The sequence below is a fragment of the Hordeum vulgare genome, chromosome 4H (genome assembly GCF_904849725.1).
Source record: "Hordeum vulgare subsp. vulgare chromosome 4H, MorexV3_pseudomolecules_assembly, whole genome shotgun sequence".
NCBI classification, from domain to species: domain Eukaryota; kingdom Viridiplantae; phylum Streptophyta; class Magnoliopsida; order Poales; family Poaceae; genus Hordeum; species Hordeum vulgare.
The window spans coordinates 426,067,596-426,088,906 of NC_058521.1; the positions used below are offsets into that span (position 1 = coordinate 426,067,596).

Below are 21,311 nucleotides of genomic sequence, written 5' to 3' on the forward strand. Positions count from 1 at the left end.
GGTCCAGAAACGAAGATTCATATATAGGAAGTTGGTATTTGGATTTTGGAAGGTTTTCGGGCATTGCCGGCAGTGTATCGGGAGTGACGAATGGGTTCCAGGGGCCCACTGGGTGGCCCACCACGCCCCAAGGCGTCCACATGGGTTTATTGGATGTGCAATAAGGTATAATGGGCTGACAAATTCATCCGAGGAAAGCCCTTGAGTAAAAAGTGGAAAATCCAAAAGAGGTGGGAAATTTAGGAAGGAGTCCTAATCCAATTGGGATTGGAGGAGGTCTCCTCCCTCCTCCACTTCGGCCGACCCAAGGGAGCCTCCCTTGTGGCGCCAAGGCTAGCCCCTCCCCTCCTCCTATATATACTAGAGATTTTAGGGTTTTTGAGACACAATTTTGCCATGTGCAACCCTAAACCTCTACTTCGTAGTTCTTCCTCTAGATCGGTTTTTTGCGGAGCTCAGGCGGAGCCCTGTAGGAATAGATCATCACCATCACCGATGCAACGTCACGCTGTCGGAGAACTCATCTACTTCCCTGTCTCTTTTGCTGGATCAAGAAGGCGGAGATCGTCATCGAGCTGTACGTGTGCTGAACGTGGAGGTGCCGTCCGTTCGGCACTAGATCGGAACGGATCGTGGGACGACGTTGATTTGAATCACGAAGTTGTTCCACTACATCAGCCTCATTTCTTAACGCTTCCCACTTAGTGATCTACAAGGGTATGTGGATCCGATCTCCCTCTCGTAGATGAACATCACCATGATAGGTCTTCGTGTGTGTAGGAATTTTTTTTGTTTCCTATGTAACGTTCCCCAACAGTGGCGTCATGAGCTAGGCTCATGCGTAGATGTAATCTCGAGTAGAACACAAAAGTTTTTGTGGGCGTTGATGTTCGATTTGCTGCCCTCCTTAGTCTTTTCTCGATTCGGCGGTATTTGTTGGATTGAAGCAGCCCGGACCAACCTTACTCGTACGCTTACGAGAGACCGGTTTCGTCGACTAACATGCAACTTGTTGCATAAAGATGACTGGTGGGTGTCTGTTTCTTCAACTTTAGTTGAATTGGATTTGAACGAGGCGGTCCTTGGAGAAAGGTTAAATAGCAATTTGCATATCACCGTTGTGGCTTTGCGTAAGTAAGATGCGATCATACTAGATACCCATAACAGCCACGTAAAACATGCAACAACAAATTAGAGGACGTCTAACTTGTTTTTGCAGGGTATGCATGTGATGTGATATGGCCAAAGACATGATATGATATATTGGATGTATGAGATGATCATGTTGTAATAGTTAAATATCAACTCGTACATCAATGCTACGGCAACCGGCAGGAGCCATAGGGTTGTCTTTAAACTAATGTTTGTGCTTGCAGATGCGTTTACTATATTGCTAGATTGTAGCTTTAGTAGTAATAGCATAGATAGCATGACAACCTCGATGGTGACACGATGAAGGAGATCATGATGATGGAGATCATGGTGTGGCACCGGTTACGATGAAGATCATGCCGGTGCTTTGGGGACGGAGATCAAGAAGCACAAGATCATGGCCATATCATGTCACTTATGAATTGCATGTGATGTTAATCCTTTTATGCACCTTATCTTGCTTAGGACGACGGTAGCATTATAAGGTGATCCCTCACTTAAATTTCAAGATAAAATTGTGTTCTCCCCGACTGTGCACCATTGCGATAGTTCGTCATTTCGAGACACCACGTGATGATCAGGTGTGATAGACTCAACGTTCACATACAACGGGTGCAAAACAGTTGCACGCGCGGAACACTCGGGTTAAACTTGACGACCCAAGCATGTACAGACATGGCCTTGGAACAAAAGAGACCGAAAGGTCGAGCATGAATCGTATAGTTGATATGATCAACATGGAGATGTTCACCCCTGAAACTATACCCAACTCACGTGATGATCGGACTTGAGTTAGTGGATTTGGATCATGCGCCACTCGAATGACTAGAGGGATACCTATTTGAGTGGGAGTTCTTAAGTAATATGATTAATTGAACTAATTATCATGAACATAGTCAAAAGGTCTTTGCAAATAATGTTGTAGCTTGCGCTGTAGCTCTACTATTTTTAGATATGTTCCTAGAGAAAATTTAGTTGAAAGATGATAGTAGCAATTATGCGGACTGGGTCCGTAAACTGAGGATTGTCCTCATTGCTGCACGTAAGGCTTATGTCCTTAATGCATCGCTCGGTGTGCTGAAACTCGAGCGTCGTCTATGGATGTTGCGAACATCTGACATACACATTTTTTGATGACTACGTGATAGTTCAGTGTGTAATACTTAACGACTTAGAACTGAGGCGCTGAAGCCGTTTTGAACGTCACGGAACATATGAGATGTTCTAAGAGATGAAATTGGGATTTCATGCTCATGCCCTTGTTGAGAGGTATGAGACCTCCGACAAAATTTTTTGTCTACAAAGTAAAGGAGAAAACCTCAATCGTTGAGCATGTGCTCAGATTGTCTGAGTGCAAAAGTCGCTTGAATCAAGTGGGAGTTGATCTTCCATATGAGATAGTGATGGTTCTCCAAAGTCACTGCCACCAAGCTACTAGAGCTTTGTGATGAACTATAACATATCAAGGATACATATGATGATCCTTGAGCTATTCGCAATATTTGACACTTCGAATGTAGAAATCAAGTAGGAGCATCAATTGTTGATGGTTAGTAAAACCACTAGTTTCAAGAAAGGGCAAGGGTAAGAAGGGCTGCTTTATGAAACGGCAAAACAGTTTCTGCTCTAGTGAAGAAACCCAGGGTTGAACCCAAACCCGAGACTAAGTGCTTCTGTTATGAGGGAAACGGTCACTAAGGCGGAACTACCTTAGATACCTGGTAGATGAGAAGGCTGGCGAAGTCGACAGAAGTATATTTGATATACATGATATTGATGTGTAATTTACTAGTACTCCTAGTAGCACGAGGGTATTAGATACCGGTTTAGTTGCTAAGTGTTAGTAACTCGAAATAAAAGTTGCGGAATAAACGGAGACTAGCTAAAGGCGAGGTGACGATATGTGTTGGAAGTGTTTCCAAGGTTGATGTGATCAAACATGGCACACTCCCTCTACCATCGGGATTAGTGTTAAACTAAATAATTGTTATTTGGTGTTTGCGTTTAGCATGAACATGATTAGATCGTGTATATTGCAATACGATTATTCATTTAAAGAGAATAATGGTTATTCTATTTGCTTGAATAAATACCTTCAATGGTTTATTCAATCTCGATTGTAGTGATACATATGTTCATAATATTGATGCCAAAAGATACAAAGTAGTAATGATAGTACCACTTACTTGCGGCACTGCCGCTTGAGTCATGTTGGTATAAAATGCATGAAGAAGCTCCATCCGTATGGATCTTGGTACTCACTCATTTTTGAAACATTTGAGACATGCAAACCATGCCTATTGGTATAAACGCATGAAGAAACTCCATGCAGATGGATCGTTTGGACTCGCTTGATTTTAAATCACTTGAGACATGCAAATCATACCACATGGGCAAGATGACTGAAGACCTCGTTTTCCAGTGAGATGGAACTATAAAGTAACTTATTAGAAGTAATACATTTGGTTGTATGCAATCCAATGAGTGATGAGGCATGCAGTGGATATCGTTATGTTCTTACTTCACAAATGATTTGGGTAGATACTAGTGTATTTGCTTGATGAAACACACGTCTGAATTATTGAAAGGTTCAAAGTAGTTTCAGAGTGAAGTTGAAGATCGTCGTGACAAGAGGGTAACATGTCTACGATATGATCACAGAGATGAATATTTGAGTTGCGAGTTTGGTGCACAATTAAGACAAATGTGAAAATTGTTTCACATCTCATGCCAGAACACCATAGTGTGATGGTGTGTCCGAACGTCATAGCCGCGCCCTATTTGATATGGTGCATACTATGATATCTCTTATCGAATTACCACTATCATTTATGGGTTATGCATTAGAGACAACCGCATTCACTTTAAATAGGGCACCACATATTTCCGTTGAGATGACACCACATGAACTATGGTTTGGAGAAACCTAAGCTGTCGTTTCTTAAAAGTTTGGGGCTGCGATGCTTATGTGGAAAGGTTTCAGCGTGATAAGCTCGAACCCAAAGCGGATAAATGCATCTTCATAGGACACCCAAAACAGTTGGGTATACCTCCTATCTCAGATCCGGAAGCAACGTGTTTGTTTCTAGAAACGGGTCCTTTATCGAGGAAAGTTTTCTCTCGAAAGAATTGAGTGGGAGGTTGGTGGAACTTGATGAGGTTATTGAACTGTCACTTCAACCAGTGTGTAGCAGGGCGCAGGAAGTTGTTCATGTGGCGCCTACGCCAATTGAAGTGGAAACTTATGATAGTGATCATTAAGATTCGGATCAAGTTACTACAAACCTCATAGGTCGACAAGGTCGCATACTGCTACAGAGTGGTACGCCAACCCTATCTTGGAGGTCATGTTGTTGAACAACAATGAACCTACAAGCTATGGAGAAGCGATGGTGGGCCTGGATTCCGACAAATGGCTGGAGGACATGAAATGCGAGAGAGGATCCATGTATGAAAACAAAGTGTGGACTTTGGAAGAACTGCTTGATGGTCGTAAGACTATTAAGTACAGATGGATCTTTAAAAGGAAGACAGACGATGATGGTGAAAAGTCACCATTAAGAAAAGCTCGACTTATCGCAAAGATGTTTCTGACAAGTTCAAGGAGTTGACTGCGATGAGACTTTCTCACTCGTAGGGATGCTAAAAGTCTATTGGAATTACGTTAGCAGTTGCTGCATCTTGCAAATGGATGTCAAAACATTGTTTCCTCGACGGGTTTGTTGAGGAAAGGTTGTATGTGATACAACCAGAAGGTTTTGTCGATCCTAAGGATGCTAACAAGTATGCAAGCTCTAGCGATCCTTCTAAAGGACCAGAGTAAGCATCTCGGAGTTGGATATGTGCTTTGATGTGATGATCAAAGCTTTTGGGTTTATACAAAGTTTGTGAGAAACTTGTATTTCCAAAAAAGTGAGTAGGAGCTCTATAGAATTTCTGATAAGTATATGTGGTTGACATATTGTTGATCGGAAATAATATAGAATTTCTGAAAAGCATAAAGGGTTGTTTGAAAGGAGTTTTTCAAAGGAAAAACATGGATAGAGCTACTTGAACATTAAGCATCAAGATCTATAGAGATAGATCAAAACGCTAAATAGAACTTTCAATGAAGTGCATACCTTGACAAGTTTTTGAAGGAGTTCAAAATAGATCAGCAAAGAAGGAGTTCTTGGTCTATGTTGTAAGGTGTGAATTTGAGTAAGACTCAAAGCCCGACCACGACAGAAGAAAGAGAAAGGACGAAGATCGTACCCTATGCCTTAGCCGTAGGCTCTAAAGTATGCCAAGCTGTATACCGCACCTGATGTGTGCCTTGCCATGAGTCTGTCAAGGGGTACAAAAAGTGATCCAGGATTGAATCACTAAACATCGGTCAAAGTTATCCTTAGTAACTAGTGTACTAAGGATTTTTTTTTCTTGACTATGGAGGTGATTAAAGAGTTCGTCGTAAAGGATTACGTCGATGCAAGCTTTGACACTAATTCGAATAACTTTGAGTAGTAAACCGGATTCGTATAGTAGAGCAGCCATTTGGAATATTTCCAAATACCACGTAGTAGCAGCATCTATAGGATGACATAAAGATTTTATAAATCACACACGCATCTAAAATGTTTAGATCCGTTGACTAAAAACCTCTCTCACAAGCAAGACATGATCGAACCCCAGAACTGTATGGGTGTTATATTCATTACAATCACATAATGATGTAAACTAGATTATTGACTCTAGTGCAAGTGGGAGACTGTTGGAAATATGACCTAGAGGCAATAATAAATTGGTTATTATTATAGTTCCTTGTTCATAATAATCATTTATTATCCATGCTAGAATTGTATTGACTGGAAACTCAAATACATGTGTGGATACATAGAAAACACATTGTCCCTAGTGAGCCTCTAGTTGACTAACTCGTTGATCAAAGATGGTCAAGGTTTCCTGGCCATAGGCAAGTGTTCTCACTTGATAATGGGATCACATCATTGGGAGAATGATGTGATGGACAAGACCCAAACTATGAACGTAGCATGTGATCGTGTCATTTGGTTTCTATTGTTTTCTGCATGTCAAGTATTCATTCCTATGACCATGAGATCATGTAACTCACTGACACCGGAGGAATACCTTGTGTGTATCAAACGTCGCAACGTTAATGGGTGACTATAAAGGTGCTCTACAAGTATCTCCGAAGGTGTCCGTTGAGTTAGCATGGATCTAGACTGGGATTTGTCACTTCGTGTGACGGAGAGGTATCTCGGGGCCCACTCGGTAATACAAAATCACATATAAGCCTTGCAAGCAATGTGTCTAAAGTGTTAGTCACGTGATCTTGTATTATAGAATGAGTAAAGAGACTTGCCGGTAATGAGATTGAAATAGGTATAGGGATACCGACGATCAAATCTCGAGCAAGTAACATACCGAAGGACAAAGGATATGGCATACGGGATTATATGAATCCTTGGCACAGAGATTCAACCGATAGGATCTTCATAGAATATGTAGGATAGAATATGGACATCGAGGTCTGTTGGAATTATGCCCTAGAGGCAATAATAAATATAGTTATTATTATAATTCCTGTATCAAGATAATCGTTTATTATCCATGCTATAATTGTATTGAATGAAGACTCATTTACATGTGTGGATACATAGAAAAAAAAACCGTCCCTAGCAAGCCTCTAGTTGGCTAGCCAGTTGATCAAAGATAGTCAGTGTCTTCTGATTATGAACAAGGTGTTGTTGCTTGATAACTGGATCACGTCATTAGGAGAATCACGTGATGGACTAGACCCAAACTAATAGACGTAGCATGTTGATCGTGTCATTTTGTTGCTACTGTTTTCTGCGTGTCAAGTATTTATTCCTAAGACCATGAGATCATATAACTCACTGACACCGGAGGAATGCTTTGTGTGTATCAAACGTCGCAACGTAACTGGGTGACTATAAAGATGCTCTACAGGTATCTTCGAAGGTGTTAGTTGAGTTAGTATGGATCAAGACTGGGATTTGTCACTCCGTGTGAACGGAGAGGTATCTCGGGGCCCACTCGGTAATACAACATCACACACAAGCCTTGCAAGCAATGTAACTTAGTGTAAGTTGCGGGATCTTGTATTACGGAACGAGTAAAGAGACTTGCCGGTAAACGAGATTGAAATAGGTATACGGATACTGACGATCGAATCTCGGGCAAGTAACATACCGAAGGACAAAGGGAATGACATACGGGATTATATGAATCCTTGGCACTGAGGTTCAAATGATAAGATCTTCGTAGAATATGTAGGATCCAATATGGGCATCCAGGTCCCGCTATTGGATATTGACCGAGGAGTCTCTCGGGTCATGTCTACATAGTTCTCGAACCCGCAGGGTGTGCACACTTAAGGTTCGACGTTGTTTTATGCGTATTTGAGTTATATGGTTGGTTACTGAATGTTGTTCGGAGTCCCGGATGAGATCATGGACGTCACGAGGGTTTCCGGAATGGTCCGGAAATGAAGATTGATATATAGGATGACCTCATTTGATTACCGGAAGGTTTTCGGAGTTACCGGAAATGTACCGGGAATGACGAATGGGTTCCGGGAGTTCACCGGGGGGGCAACCCACCCCGGGGAAGCCCATAGGCCTTGAGGGTGGCACACCAGCCCTTAGTGGGCTGGTGGGACAGCCCGAAAGGGCTCTATGCGCCAAGAAGAAAAAAATCAAGAGAAAAAAAAGGAGGAGGTGGGAAGGAAGGGGGACTCCCTCCCACCAAACCAAGTCCAACTCGGTTTGGGGGGGGGAGTCCTCCCCCCTTGGACTCGGCCGACCCCCTTGGGGCTCCTTGAGCCCCAAGGCAAGGTCCCCTCCCTCCCACCTATATATACGGAGGTTTTAGGGCTGATTTGAGACGACTTTCCCACGGCAGCCCGACCACATACCTCCACGATTTTTCCTCTAGATCGCGTTTCTGCGGAGATCGGGCGGAGCCCTGCTGAGACAAGGTCATCACCAACCTCCGGAGCGCCGTCACGCTGCCGGAGAACTCTTCTACCTCTCCGTCTCTCTTGCTGGATCAAGAAGGCCGAGATCATCGTCGAGCTGTACGTGTGCTGAACGCGGAGGTGCTGTCCGTTCGGCACTAGATCGTGGGACTGATCGCGGGATTGTTCGCGGGGCGGATCGAGGGACGTGAGGACGTTCCACTACATCAACCGCGTTCACTAACGCTTCTGCTGTACGATCTACAAGTGTACGTAGATCACTCATCCCCTCTCGTAGATGGACATCACCATGATAGGTCTTCGTGCGCGTAGGAAATTTTTTGTTTCCCATGCGACGTTCCCCAACAGTGGTATCAGAGCTAGGTTCATGCGTAGATGTCTTCTCGAGTAGAACACAAAAGTTTTTGTGGGCGGTGATGTGCGTTTTTCTGCCCTCCTTAGTCTTTTCTTGATTCCGCGGTATTGTTGGATTGAAGCGGCTTGGACCGACATTACTCGTACGCTTACGAGAGACTGGTTTCATCGTTACGAGTAACTCCGTTGCTCAAAGATGACTGGCAAGTGTCGGTTTCTCCAACTTTAGTTGAATCGGATTTGACCGAGGAGGTCCTTCGATGAGGTTAAATAGCAACTCATATATCTCCGTTGTGGTGTTTGCGTAAGTAAGATGCGATCCTACTAGATACCCATGGTCACCACGTAAAACATGCAACAACAAAATTAGAGGACGTCTAACTTGTTTTTGCAGGGTATGCTTGTGATGTGATATGGCCAATGATGTAATGTGATATATTGGATGTATGAGATGATCTTGTTGTAATAGAAATATCGACTTGCACGTGATGGTACGGCAACCGGTAGGAGCCATAGGGTTGTCTTTATACTAACGTGTGTGCTTGCAGATGCGTTTACTATTTTGCTAGGATGTAGCTTTAGTAGTAATAGCATGAGTAGCACGACAACCCCGATGGCAACACGTTGATGGAGATCATGGTGTGGCGCCGGTGACAAGAAGATCGTGCCAGTGCTTTGGTGATGGAGATCAAGAAGCACGTGATGATGGCCATATCATGTCACTTATGAATTGCATGTGATGTTAATCCTTTTATGCACCTTATTTTGCTTAGAACGACGGTAGCATTATGAGGTGATCTCTCACTAAAATTTCAAGACAAAATTGTGTTCTCCCCGACTGTGCACCGTTGCTACAGTTCGTCGTTTCGAGACACCACGTGATGATCGGGTGTGATAGACTCAACGTTCACATACAACGGGTGCAAAACAGTTGCGCACGCGGAACACTCGGGTTAAGCTTGACGAGCCTAGCATGTGCAGACATGGCATCGGAACACATGAGACCGAAAGGTCGATCATGAATCATATAGATGATATGATTAGCATAGGGATGCTTACCACTGAAACTATACTCAACTCACGTGATGATCGGACTTGAGCTGGTGTAAGTGGATCATGAACCACTCAAATGACTAGAGAGATGTACTTTTTGAGTGGGAGTTTAGCGAATAATTTGATTAAGTTAAACTCTAATTATCTTGAACATAGTCTAAGTCCACTTTGAATATATTTGTGTTGTAGATCATGGCTCACGCGACAGTCATCCTGAATTTTAATACGTTCCTAGAGAAAGCTAAGTTGAAAGATGATGGAAGCAACTTTGTAGACTGGGCTCGTAATCTTAAGCTAATCTTACAAGCTGGGAAGAAGGATTATGTCCTTAATGCTGCGTTAGGAGATGAACCACCCGCTACGGCTGATCAGGATGTTAAGAACGCTTGGTTAGCACGTAAGGAGGACTACTCAATAGTTCAGTGTGCAGTCTTGTATGGCTTAGAACCAGGACTTCAACGTCGCTTTGAGCGTCATGGAGCATTTGAGATGTTCCAGGAGTTGGAGTTTATCTTTCAGAAGAACGCCCGGATCGAGAGGTATGAGACCTCCGATAAATTCTATGCTTGCAAGATGGAGGAAAACTCATCTGTCAGTGAACATGTGCTCAAAATGTCTGGGTACTCAAACCGTCTAGCTGAGCTGGGGATTGAACTCCCGCAAGAAGCTATCACTGACAGAATCCTTCAGTCACTGCTGCCAAGCTATAAAGGCTTTGTGTTGAACTACAACATGCAAGGGATGAACAAGTCTCCCGGCGAGTTGTTTGCGATGCTGAAAGTCGCAGAGTCTGAACTCCGTAAAGAGCATCAAGTGTTGATGGTGAATAAGACCACTAGTTTCAAGAGAAACGGCAAAGGCAAGAAGGGCAATTCGAAGAAGAGCGGCAAGCCTGTTGCCAATCCGCCGAAGAAACCCAAAGCTGGACCTAAGCCGGAAACGGAGTGTTACTATTGCAAGGGTATGGGTCACTGGAAGCGCAATTGCCCCAAGTATCTGGCAGATAAGAAGGCGGGCAAAGAAAAATCAGGTATATTTGATATACATGTTATTGATGTGTACTTAACTGGCTCTCGTAGTAGTGCCTGGGTATTCGAAACCGGTTCTGTTGCTCATATTTGCAACTCGAAACAGGAACTAAGGAATAGGCGAAGGCTGGCGAAAGATGAAGTGACGATGCGCGTAGGAAATGGTTCCAAGGTTGATGCAATCGCCGTCGGCACAGTGTCACTTCGGTTACCGTCAGGATTAGTGATGAACTTAAATCATTGTTATTTGGTGCCTGCGTTGAGCATGAACATTATATCTGGATCTTGTTTATTGCGAGACGGTTACTCTTTTAAGTCAGAGAATAATGGTTGTTCTATTTCTATGAGTAACATCTTTTATGGTCATGCACCGAATGTGAGACGATTGTTCATATTGAATCTTGATAACGATACGCATATACATAACATTGAGACCAAAAGATTTAGAGTTAACAATGATAGTGCCATATTTTTATGGCACTGCCGCTTAGGTCATATTGGTGTAAAGCGCATGAAGAAACTCCATGCTGATGGACTTTTGGAGTCACTTGACTTTGATTCACTTGACACGTGCGAACCATGCCTCATGGGCAAGATGGCTAAGACTCCGTTCTCAGGAACAATGGAGCGTGCAAGTGACTTGTTGGAAATCATACATACCGATGTGTGTGGTCCGATGATCGTGGAGGCACGCGGCGGATATCGTTATTTTCTCACCTTCACTGACGATTTAAGTAGATATGGTTATGTCTACTTGATGAAGCACAAGTCTGAAACATTTGAAAAGTTCAAGCAATTTCAGAGTGAAGTGGAAAATCATCGTAACAAGAAGATCAAGTTCCTACGGTCTGATCGTGGGGGTGAATATCTGAGTTTCGAGTTTGGTGCTGACTTAAGACAATGTGGAGTTGTTTCACAGTTAACACCGCCTGGAACACCACAGCGTAATGGTGTGTCCGAACGTCGTAATCGTACTCTATTAGAGATGGTGCGATCTATGATGTCTCTTACTGATTTGTCGTTATCATTTTGGGGCTATGCATTAGAAACAGCTGCATTGACTTTAAATAGGGCACCATCAAAATCCTTTGAGACGACATCATACGAACTGTGGTATGGCAAAAGGCCAAAGTTGTCGTTTCTTAAAGTTTGGGGATGTGATGCTTATGTCAAAAAGCTTCAGCCTGAAAAACTGGAACCCAAAGCGGAAAAGTGCGTCTTCATAGGTTACCCAAAAGAGACAGTTGGGTACACCTTCTATCTCAAATCCGAGGGCAAAGTGTTTTTTGCTAAAAACGGAGCTTTTCTCGAGAAGGAGTTTCTCTCGAGAGAATTGAGTGGGAGGAAGATAGAACTTGACGAGGTTGTCGAACCTCTCATCCCTCTGGATGGTGGCGCAGGGCAAGGGGAAACCTCTGTCATTGCGACGCCGGTTGAGGAGGAAGTTAATGATGATGATCATGAAACTCCAGTTCAAGTTTCTGTCGAACCACGCAGGTCGACGAGACCACGTGTTGCTCCAGAGTGGTACGGTAATCCCGTCTTATCAATCATGTTGTTAGACAACAATGAACCTGCGAATTATGAAGAAGCAATGGTGGGCCCAGATTCCAACAAATGGCTGGAAGCCATGATATCCGAGATAGGATCCATGTATGAGAACAAAGTGTGGACTTTGGAGGTACTGCCTGAGGGCCGCAAGGTCATTCAGAACAAATGGATCTTTAAGAGGAAGACGGACGCTGACGGCAATGTGACCGTTTATAAAGCTCGACTTGTGGCAAAGGGTTTTTCACAAGTTCAAGGAGTTGACTACGATGAGACTTTCTCACCCGTAGCGATGCTTAAGTCCGTCAGAATCATGTTAGCAATAGCTGCATTTTTCGATTATGAAATCTGGCAGATGGATGTCAAAACGGCGTTCCTTAACAGTTTCCTTAAGGAAGAGTTGTATATGATACAACTCGAAGGTTTTGTCGATCCTAAGAATGCTAACAAGGTGTGCAAGCTCCAGCGATCCATTTATGGACTGGTGCAAGCATCTCGGAGTTGGAACAAACGCTTTGATGAGGTGATCAAAGCATTTGAGTTTATACAAGTGGTTGGAGAATCTTGTATTTACAAGAAAGTGAGTGGGAGCTCTGTGGCGTTTCTAATATTATATGTGGATGACATATTACTGATTGGAAACAACGTAGAGTTTTTATAGAGCATAAAGTATTACTGAAATAAAAGTTTCTCTATGAAGGACCTAGGAGAAGCTGCTTACATTCTAGGCATTAAGATCTATAGGGATAGATCAAAACGCCTGATAGGACTTTCACAAAGCACATACCTTGATAAAGTTTTGAAGAGGTTCGAAATGGAACAGTCCAAGAAAGGGTTGTTGCCAGTTCTACAAGGTACGAGATTGAGTAAGACTCAGTGCCCAGCAACTGATGAAGATAGAGAGCATATGCGCTCCGTCCCCTATGCTTCAGCCATAGGTTCTATCATGTATGCGATGCTGTGCACTAGACCGGATGTTAGCCTGGCCATAAGTATGGCAGGTAGGTTCCAGAGTAATCCAGGAGTGGATCACTGGACAGCGGTCAAGAATATCCTGAAGTACCTGAAAAGGACTAAGGAGATGTTTCTCGTGTATGGAGGTGACGAAGAGCTCGCCGTAAAAGGTTACGTCGATGCAAGCTTTGACACAGATCCGGACGACTCTAAGTCGCAAACCGGATACGTATTTATTCTTAATGGGGGTGCGGTAAGCTGGTGCAGTTCCAAGCAAAGCGTCGTAGCAGATTCTACATGTGAAGCGGAGTACATGGCTGCCTCGGAGGCGGCTAAGGAGGGTGTCTGGATGAAGCAGTTCATGACGGATCTAGGAGTGGTGCCAAGCGCACTGAATCCAATAACCATGTTCTGTGACAACACTGGTGTCATTGCCTTAGCAAAGGAACCACGGTTTCACAAGAAGACCAAACACATCAAACGACACTTCAACCTCATCCGCGACTACGTCGAGGGAGAGGACGTAAATATATGCAAAGTGCACACGGATCTGAATGTAGCAGACCCGCTGACTAAACCTCTTCCACGGCCAAAGCATGATCAACACCAGAACTGTATGGGTGTTAGATTTGTTACAATGTAATTCACATGGTGATGTGAGGGCTAGATTATTGACTCTAGTGCAAGTGGGAGACTGTTGGAATTATGCCCTAGAGGCAATAATAAATATAGTTATTATTATAATTCCTGTATCAAGATAATCGTTTATTATCCATGCTATAATTGTATTGAATGAAGATTCATTTACATGTGTGGATACATAGACAAAACACCGTCCCTAGCAAGCCTCTAGTTGGCTAGCCAGTTGATCAAAGATAGTCAGTGTCTTCTGATTATGAACAAGGTGTTGTTGCTTGATAACTGGATCACGTCATTAGGAGAATCACGTGATGGACTAGACCCAAACTAACAGACGTAGCATGTTGATCGTGTCATTTTGTTGCTACTGTTTTCTGCGTGTCAAGTATTTATTCCTATGACCATGAGATCATATAACTCACTGACACCGGAGGAATGCTTTGTGTGTATCAAACGTCGCAACGTAACTGGGTGACTATAAAGATGCTCTACAGGTATCTTCGAAGGTGTTAGTTGAGTTAGTATGGATCAAGACTGGGATTTGTCACTCCGTGTGAACGGAGAGGTATCTCGGGGCCCACTCGGTAATACAACATCACACACAAGCCTTGCAAGCAATGTAACTTAGTGTAAGTTGCGGGATCTTGTATTACGGAACGAGTAAAGAGACTTGCCGGTAAACGAGATTGAAATAGGTATACGGATACTGATGATCGAATCTCGGGCAAGTAACATACCGAAGGACAAAGGGAATGACATACGGGATTATATGAATCCTTGGCACTGAGGTTCAGACGATAAGATCTTCGTAGAATATGTAGGATCCAATATGGGCATCCAGGTTCCGCTATTGGATATTGACCGAGGAGTCTCTCGGGTCATGTCTACATAGTTCTCGAACCCGCAGGGTCTGCACACTTAAGGTTCGACGTTGTTTTATGCGTATTTGAGTTATATGGTTGGTTACTGAATGTTGTTCGGAGTCCCGGATGAGATCATGGACGTCACGAGGGTTTCCGGAATGGTCCGGAAATGAAGATTGATATATAGGATGACCTCATTTGATTACCGGAAGGTTTTCGGAGTTACCGGGAATGACGAATGGGTTCCGGGAGTTCACCGGGGGGGGGGGGGCAACCCACCCCGGGGAAGCCCATAGGCCTTGAGGGTGGCACACCAGCCCTTAGTGGGCTGGTGGGACAGCCCGAAAGGGCTCTATGCGCCAAGAATAAAAAAATCAAGAAAAAAAAAGGAGGAGGTGGGAAGGAAGGGGGACTCCCTCCCACCAAACCAAGTCCAACTCGGTTTGGGGGGGGGGGAGTCCTCCCCCCTTGGACTCGGCCGACCCCCTTGGGGCTCCTTGAGCCCCAAGGCAAGGTCCCCTCCCTCCCACCTATATATACGGAGGTTTTAGGGCTGATTTGAGACGACTTTCCCACGGCAGCCCGACCACATACCTCCACGATTTTTCCTCTAGATCGCGTTTCTGCGGAGATCGGGCGGAGCCCTGCTAAGACAAGGTCATCACCAACCTCCGGAGCGCCGTCACGCTGCCGGAGAACTCTTCTACCTCTCCGTCTCTCTTGCTGGATCAAGAAGGCCGAGATCATCGTCGAGCTGTACGTGTGCTGAACGCGGAGGTGCCGTCCGTTCGGCACTAGATCGTGGGACTGATCGCGGGATTGTTCGCGGGGCGGATCGAGGGACGTGAGGACGTTCCACTACATCAACCACGTTCACTAACGCGTCTGCTGTACGATCTACAAGGGTACGTAGATCACTCATCCCCTCTCGTAGATGGACATCACCATGATAGGTCTTCGTGCGCGTAGGAAATTTTTTGTTTCCCATGCGACGTTCCCCAACAAGGTCCTGCTGTTGGATATTGACCGAGGAGTGTCTCAGGTCATGTCTGCATAGTTCTCGAACCCGCAGGGTCTGCACACTTAAGGTTCGGTGACGTTTTCGGTATAGTTGAATTATATGTGTTGGTGACCGAAGTTTTGTTCGGAGTCCCGGATGAGATCCCGGACGACACGAGGAGTTCCGGAATGGTCCGAAAACGAATGTTGATATATAGGAAGTTGGTATTTGGATTCCGGAAGGTTTTCGGGCATTGCCGACAGTGTACCGGGAGTGACGAATGGGTTCCGTGGGCCCACAGGGTGGGCCCACCACGCCCTAAGGGGTCCAGATGGGTTTATTGGATGTGCAATGAGGTATAATGGGCTTAAAAATTCATCCAAGGAAAGCCCATGAGTAAAAAGTGGAAAACCCAAAAGAGGTGAGAAATTTAGGAAGGAGTCATAATCCAATTGGGATTGGAGGAGGACTCCTCCCTCCTCCAGTTCGGTCGACCCAAGGGAGCCTCCCTTGTGGCGCCAGGGCTAGCCCCCTCCCTCCTCCTATATATACTAGAGGTTTTAGGGTTTTTGAGACACAACTTTGCCACGTGCAACCCTGAACCTCTACTTCATAGTTCTTCCTCTAGATCGGTTTTTTGCGGAGCTCGGGTGGAGCCCTGCAAGAATAGATCATCACCATCACTGGCGCGACGTCACGCTGCCAGAGAACTCATCTACTTCCCCGTATCTCTTGCTGGATCAAGAAGGCGGAGATCGTCACCGAGCTGTACGTGTGCTGAACGAGGAGGGGCCGTCCGTTCGTCGCTAGATCGGAACGGATCATGGGACGACGGGGATTTGAATCACGAAGATGTTCCACTACATCAACCGCGTTTCTTAACGCTTCCCGCTTAGCGATCTACAAGGGTATGTGGATCCGATCTCCGTCTCGTAGATGAACATCACCATGATAGGTGTTCGTGTGCGTAGGAAATTTTTGTTTCCCATGCAACGTTCCCCAACAATTGCACCAAATGACAACTTAGCCTTGGCAGGATTACTGGATCGATCACCTTCTGAGAGATTGCATTGATTAATGCACATAGCTTCACAATGGCTAATCGAACGTTTTCTAGTAGAAGCCCCCTCAATGCAACCGGAAGCAGTTGCGTCATAATCATGTGGCAGTCATGAGACTTTAGGTTCTGGAACTTTTTCTCTGCCATCTTTATTATTCCCTTTATATTCGACGAGAAGCCAGACGGGACCTTTATACTGAGCAGGCATTCAAAGAAGATTTCCTTCTCTTCTTTGGTAAGAGCATAGCTGGCAGGACCTTCATACTGCTTTAGATGCATGTCGTCTTTTTCATGCACACATTGATGTTCCTCCCGTGCCTCCGGTGTATCTTTTGTCTTCCCATACACTCTCAAGAAGCCTAGAAGATTCACACAAAGATTCTTCTTCACGTGCATCACGTCGATTGCAGAGCGGGCCTCTAGGTCTTTCCAATAGGGTACTTCCCAAAATATAGATTTCTTCTTCCACATGGGTGTGTGTCCAGCATCGTCATTCGGAACAGATAGTCCGCCAGGACCCTTTCCAAAGATTACTTATAAATCATTGACCATATCAAGTATGTGATCACCAGTACGGAGAGCGGGCTTCTTTCGGTGATCTGCCTCACCTTTGAAATGCTTTCCTTTCTTTCGACATTGATGGTTGGTCGAAAGAAATCGATGATGACCCAGGTACACATTCTTCCTGCATTTTTCCAAATATATACCGTTGGTGTCATCTAAATAGTGTGTGCATGCGTTGTATCCCTTGTTTGTCTGTCCTGAAAGGTTACTGAGAGTAGGACAATCGTTGATGGTTACAAACAGCAACACATGTAGGTCAAATTCCTCATGTTCGTTCTCATCCCACACACGTACACCATTTCCATTCCATAGTTGTAAAAGTTCATCAACTAATGGCCTTAGGTACACATTAGTGTCATTGCCGGGTTGCCTAGGGCCTTGGATGAGCACTGTCATCATAATGAACTTCCGCTTCATGCACAACCAAGGAGGAAGGTTATACATACATAGAGTGACAGGCCATGTGCTATGCTTGCTGCTTTGCTCCCCAAAAGGATTAACGCCATCTGCACTTAAACCAAACCATACGTTCCTTGGGTCACGTGTAAAGTCGCTCCACGTTCTCTCGATCTTTCTCCACTGCGACCCGTCAGCGGGTGCTCTCAACTTCCCGTCTTTCTTACGGTCTTTTATGTGCCATTGCATCAACTCGGCATGCTTTTTTTTCTGAACAGAAGTTTCAACCGTGGTATTATAGGAGCATACCACATCACCTTGGCAAGAACCATCTTCCCGGTGCGCTTTCCCTCAACATCACCAGGGTCATCTCTTCTGATCTTATACCGCAATGCGCCGCATACCGGGCATGCGTTCAAATCCTCGTACGCACCGCGGTAGAGGATGCAGTCATTAGGCCATGCATGTATCTTTTGCACCTCCAATCCTAGAGGGCATAGAACCTTCTTTGCTTCGTACGTACTGCCGGGAAATTTGTTATCCTTTGGAAGCTTCTTCTTCATTAATTTCAATAGCAAACTAAATCCCTTGTCAGATACACCACTGTCTGCCTTCCATTGCAGCAATTCCGATGTGGTACCGAGCTTTGTGTTGTCATCTTCGCAATTTGGGTACAACCCTTTTTTGTGATCCTCTAACATGCGATTGAACTTCAACTTCTCCCTTTCACTTTCACATTCTCTATGTACATCAACAATGACCCGACGAAGATCATCATCGGGCACATCGTTTGGTTCCTCTTGATCTTCAGCTTCCCCCATTGCAGCATCATCGTATTCAGGGGGCGGGTAGTTGTCATCATCCTCTTCTTCTACGTTGTATTCCATCATAACCCCTCTTTCTCCGTGCTTGGTCCAAACATTATAGTGTGGCATAAAACCCTTATGAAGCAGGTGGAAGTGAAGGGTTTATAGTCAGAGAATTCCTTCGTATTCCCACAGACAGTACATGGACAATGCATAAAACCATTCTGCTTGTTTGCCTCAGCCGCTTCGAGAAATTTATGCAGGCCCTTAATATATTCGGAGGTGCGTCGGTCACCGTACATCCATTGCCGGTTCATCTGTGTGCGTTATATAATAAAGTGTATTAAAAACCATTACTACATATCATGAATAGAGAAGTGACCAGATCAATAGAAATTCATCATCATATTAAAGCCAAAGTATAGTAGTGACCAAAATAAATACATAACGTTCTTACATAGTTCTCATTATTGAACAACATATAGCTCTCTAGAGCATCTAATTAGAACATACATTGAAACAATTAAATTTAAATGCAACAACAAATGCGATCATAACCACAACTAAGGTACAAATTGATCCAACGACATAATGATACCAAGCCTCAGTATGAATGGCATATTTTCTAATATTTCTAATCTTCAAGCGCATTGTATTCATCTTGATCTTGTGATCGTCACACACATCGGCAACATCCAACTCTAATATCATCTTCTCCTATTCAACTCTTTGTAATTTTTATTTCAAGTAACTGTTTTCTTTTTTAACCAAATTTAACTTCTCGACAAGAATTTGTATGTCGGTTCAAATTTCCGGTTCACATACCTCCTAGGTTAAAAAAATCTATGTCACGTTGGTCGGCATAATTGTCATAAACACTAAATAAAACAAATAGTTATAAAAGATAATATATACCACATCCGAATCATAGGCAGGACGAGGGCCGACGGAGGCGGATACCAAAACCATCGCACTATATGATAACAAACAATAATAGAAGTAAGAAAATTACACAAGTATCTATCTAAATCATACAAGTAAGAACTTTTTTCTTTCAGAAAGAAGATAAGAAGAAGAGACTAACCACGGTGGTTTCGACGTCGAGATGGGCGCGGGCGATCGACGGCGGTGAGGACGGGGACGGCACACGGACGGACCGCCAAAACTACATAAAACTTGAGGAAAATGGAGCTTGGACAAGGAGCTTCAAGAGGAGAAAGCTTAAGTGTGGCTTGGGCATTTCATCGAACACCTCATGTGCATAGGAGGTGAGCTAGAGCACCACAAAGCTCTCCCACGGCCGGCCAAAAAAAACAGAGAAGTGCACTGCTCTGCTCGCGGGCAGGGGGTATATATAGACCAAGCATTGGTCCCGGTTTGTGGATGGAACCGAGACTAAAGTTCAACATAGAGTCCGGTTCCAGCAAAAACCGGGGCTAATGATTGTGGGCCAGGAGCGAGGCACATTGGTCCCGGTTCGTGTCTGGAACCGGGACCAAAGGGGCCAGACGAACCGGGACCAATGGCCCACGAGGCCCGGCCGGCGCCCTGGCCTCACGAACCGGGACCGATGCCCCCATGAGTCCCGATTCGTAAGTGAACCGGGACTAATGAGATTTCATCAAGTGGACGAAAGCCCTCTTTTCTACTAGTGGCTTAAGAAGGACATCTTCGTGGTGGTGCCCAACGTGTTGGGCTTCGTCTTTGGCATCGCGCATATGGCGCTCTACATGGCGTACCAGAACAAGAAGCCCGCTACCGTGGTACTAGTGCACGAGGAGATGAAGCTGTCGGAGCACGTCAAAGAGGTGGCCGGCTGCACCAAGCTGTAGGGCAGCGCGGCGACTGAGGGGAGGATCAGCTGCGGCGCCGAGGTGCACCCCATCACCGTGGCCAAATTAATTCAGGTGATGTGTAGTACAGATTGAAATGAGTAAATGGCAGGGGAGTGCAAAAAAGCCTTGGTTGACCATCTCTGCCACGTTGGCTCCATGTGGCGTCGCCTGGTTGGCTCAGGACAAAATTTACACCATGTGTGTAAGTTTTAGGACTAGTTAGTTCATTTTACAAATTGTAAGACTAAATCATTATATAAGGTGCAAGTTTTAGGACCTGGGATGCTATCATTAGGTCACTGTAGAAGAAAGATCTTCATTAGGATGGAATCAAGGTGATCTGACAGGCAGCAATCCAGCGAAAGAGAAGAGCTCGTTACGACGGAAGGGCACATCACACGGTTCCCAAAATCTAGTAGCTCAACTAGTAATATTGCTTTCACGCATTGGTGAACCCAAGTGAAAGATCAAAGTACTCTAATATAGCTCAACTGGTGGATCCGTACGAAAGATCAAACTTCTTTCTACCAGTTCGGATCAGCTCGTTTATATGCTTCGGTCTGCAATGGACATCATCCATAAACAGGTTTTATCTTTCCTTGATTACGTTTAGCATGTAAAATTATTACACACAAAGCTCTTCTTTTTGATGCTTTGTACTGCATAATTTTTGTAGATATATTATACAACTGCTTGTATAAGGTGTCCGCTTCGATATGGCCAGCTTCTCGTAGGCCAACTCCTTGTCCGCCGCTTAACCAATATTAAGTATCACTCATGACTGAGTCATATCGTTACCTTGGTTAGCCGACGTGCGCGTTGGAACTTCGTAAAACCAACCTTGGCATCAGGCCACATCTTTTTAATTTGCATATTTTCATTATGCAAAGAATTATTATTATTATTATTATTATTATTATTATTATTATTATTATTATTATTATTATTATTATTATTATTATTATTATTATTATTGGACTTGCACTATTTTATGTGTGCAGGTAATCGGCTATCACAGTCCATGCGTTCTCAAGTTGTATTACCACTTTTTCGTGCTAC

At 44.3% G+C, this 21,311-nt stretch overlaps 1 pseudogene; it reads left to right on the forward strand.

Moving 5' to 3' along the window:
- Nucleotides 1–20,345, forward strand: part of LOC123450577 — a 38,752-nt pseudogene extending 18,407 nt beyond the window's left edge.
- The last annotated feature ends 966 nt before the right edge of the window (nt 20,346–21,311 follow it).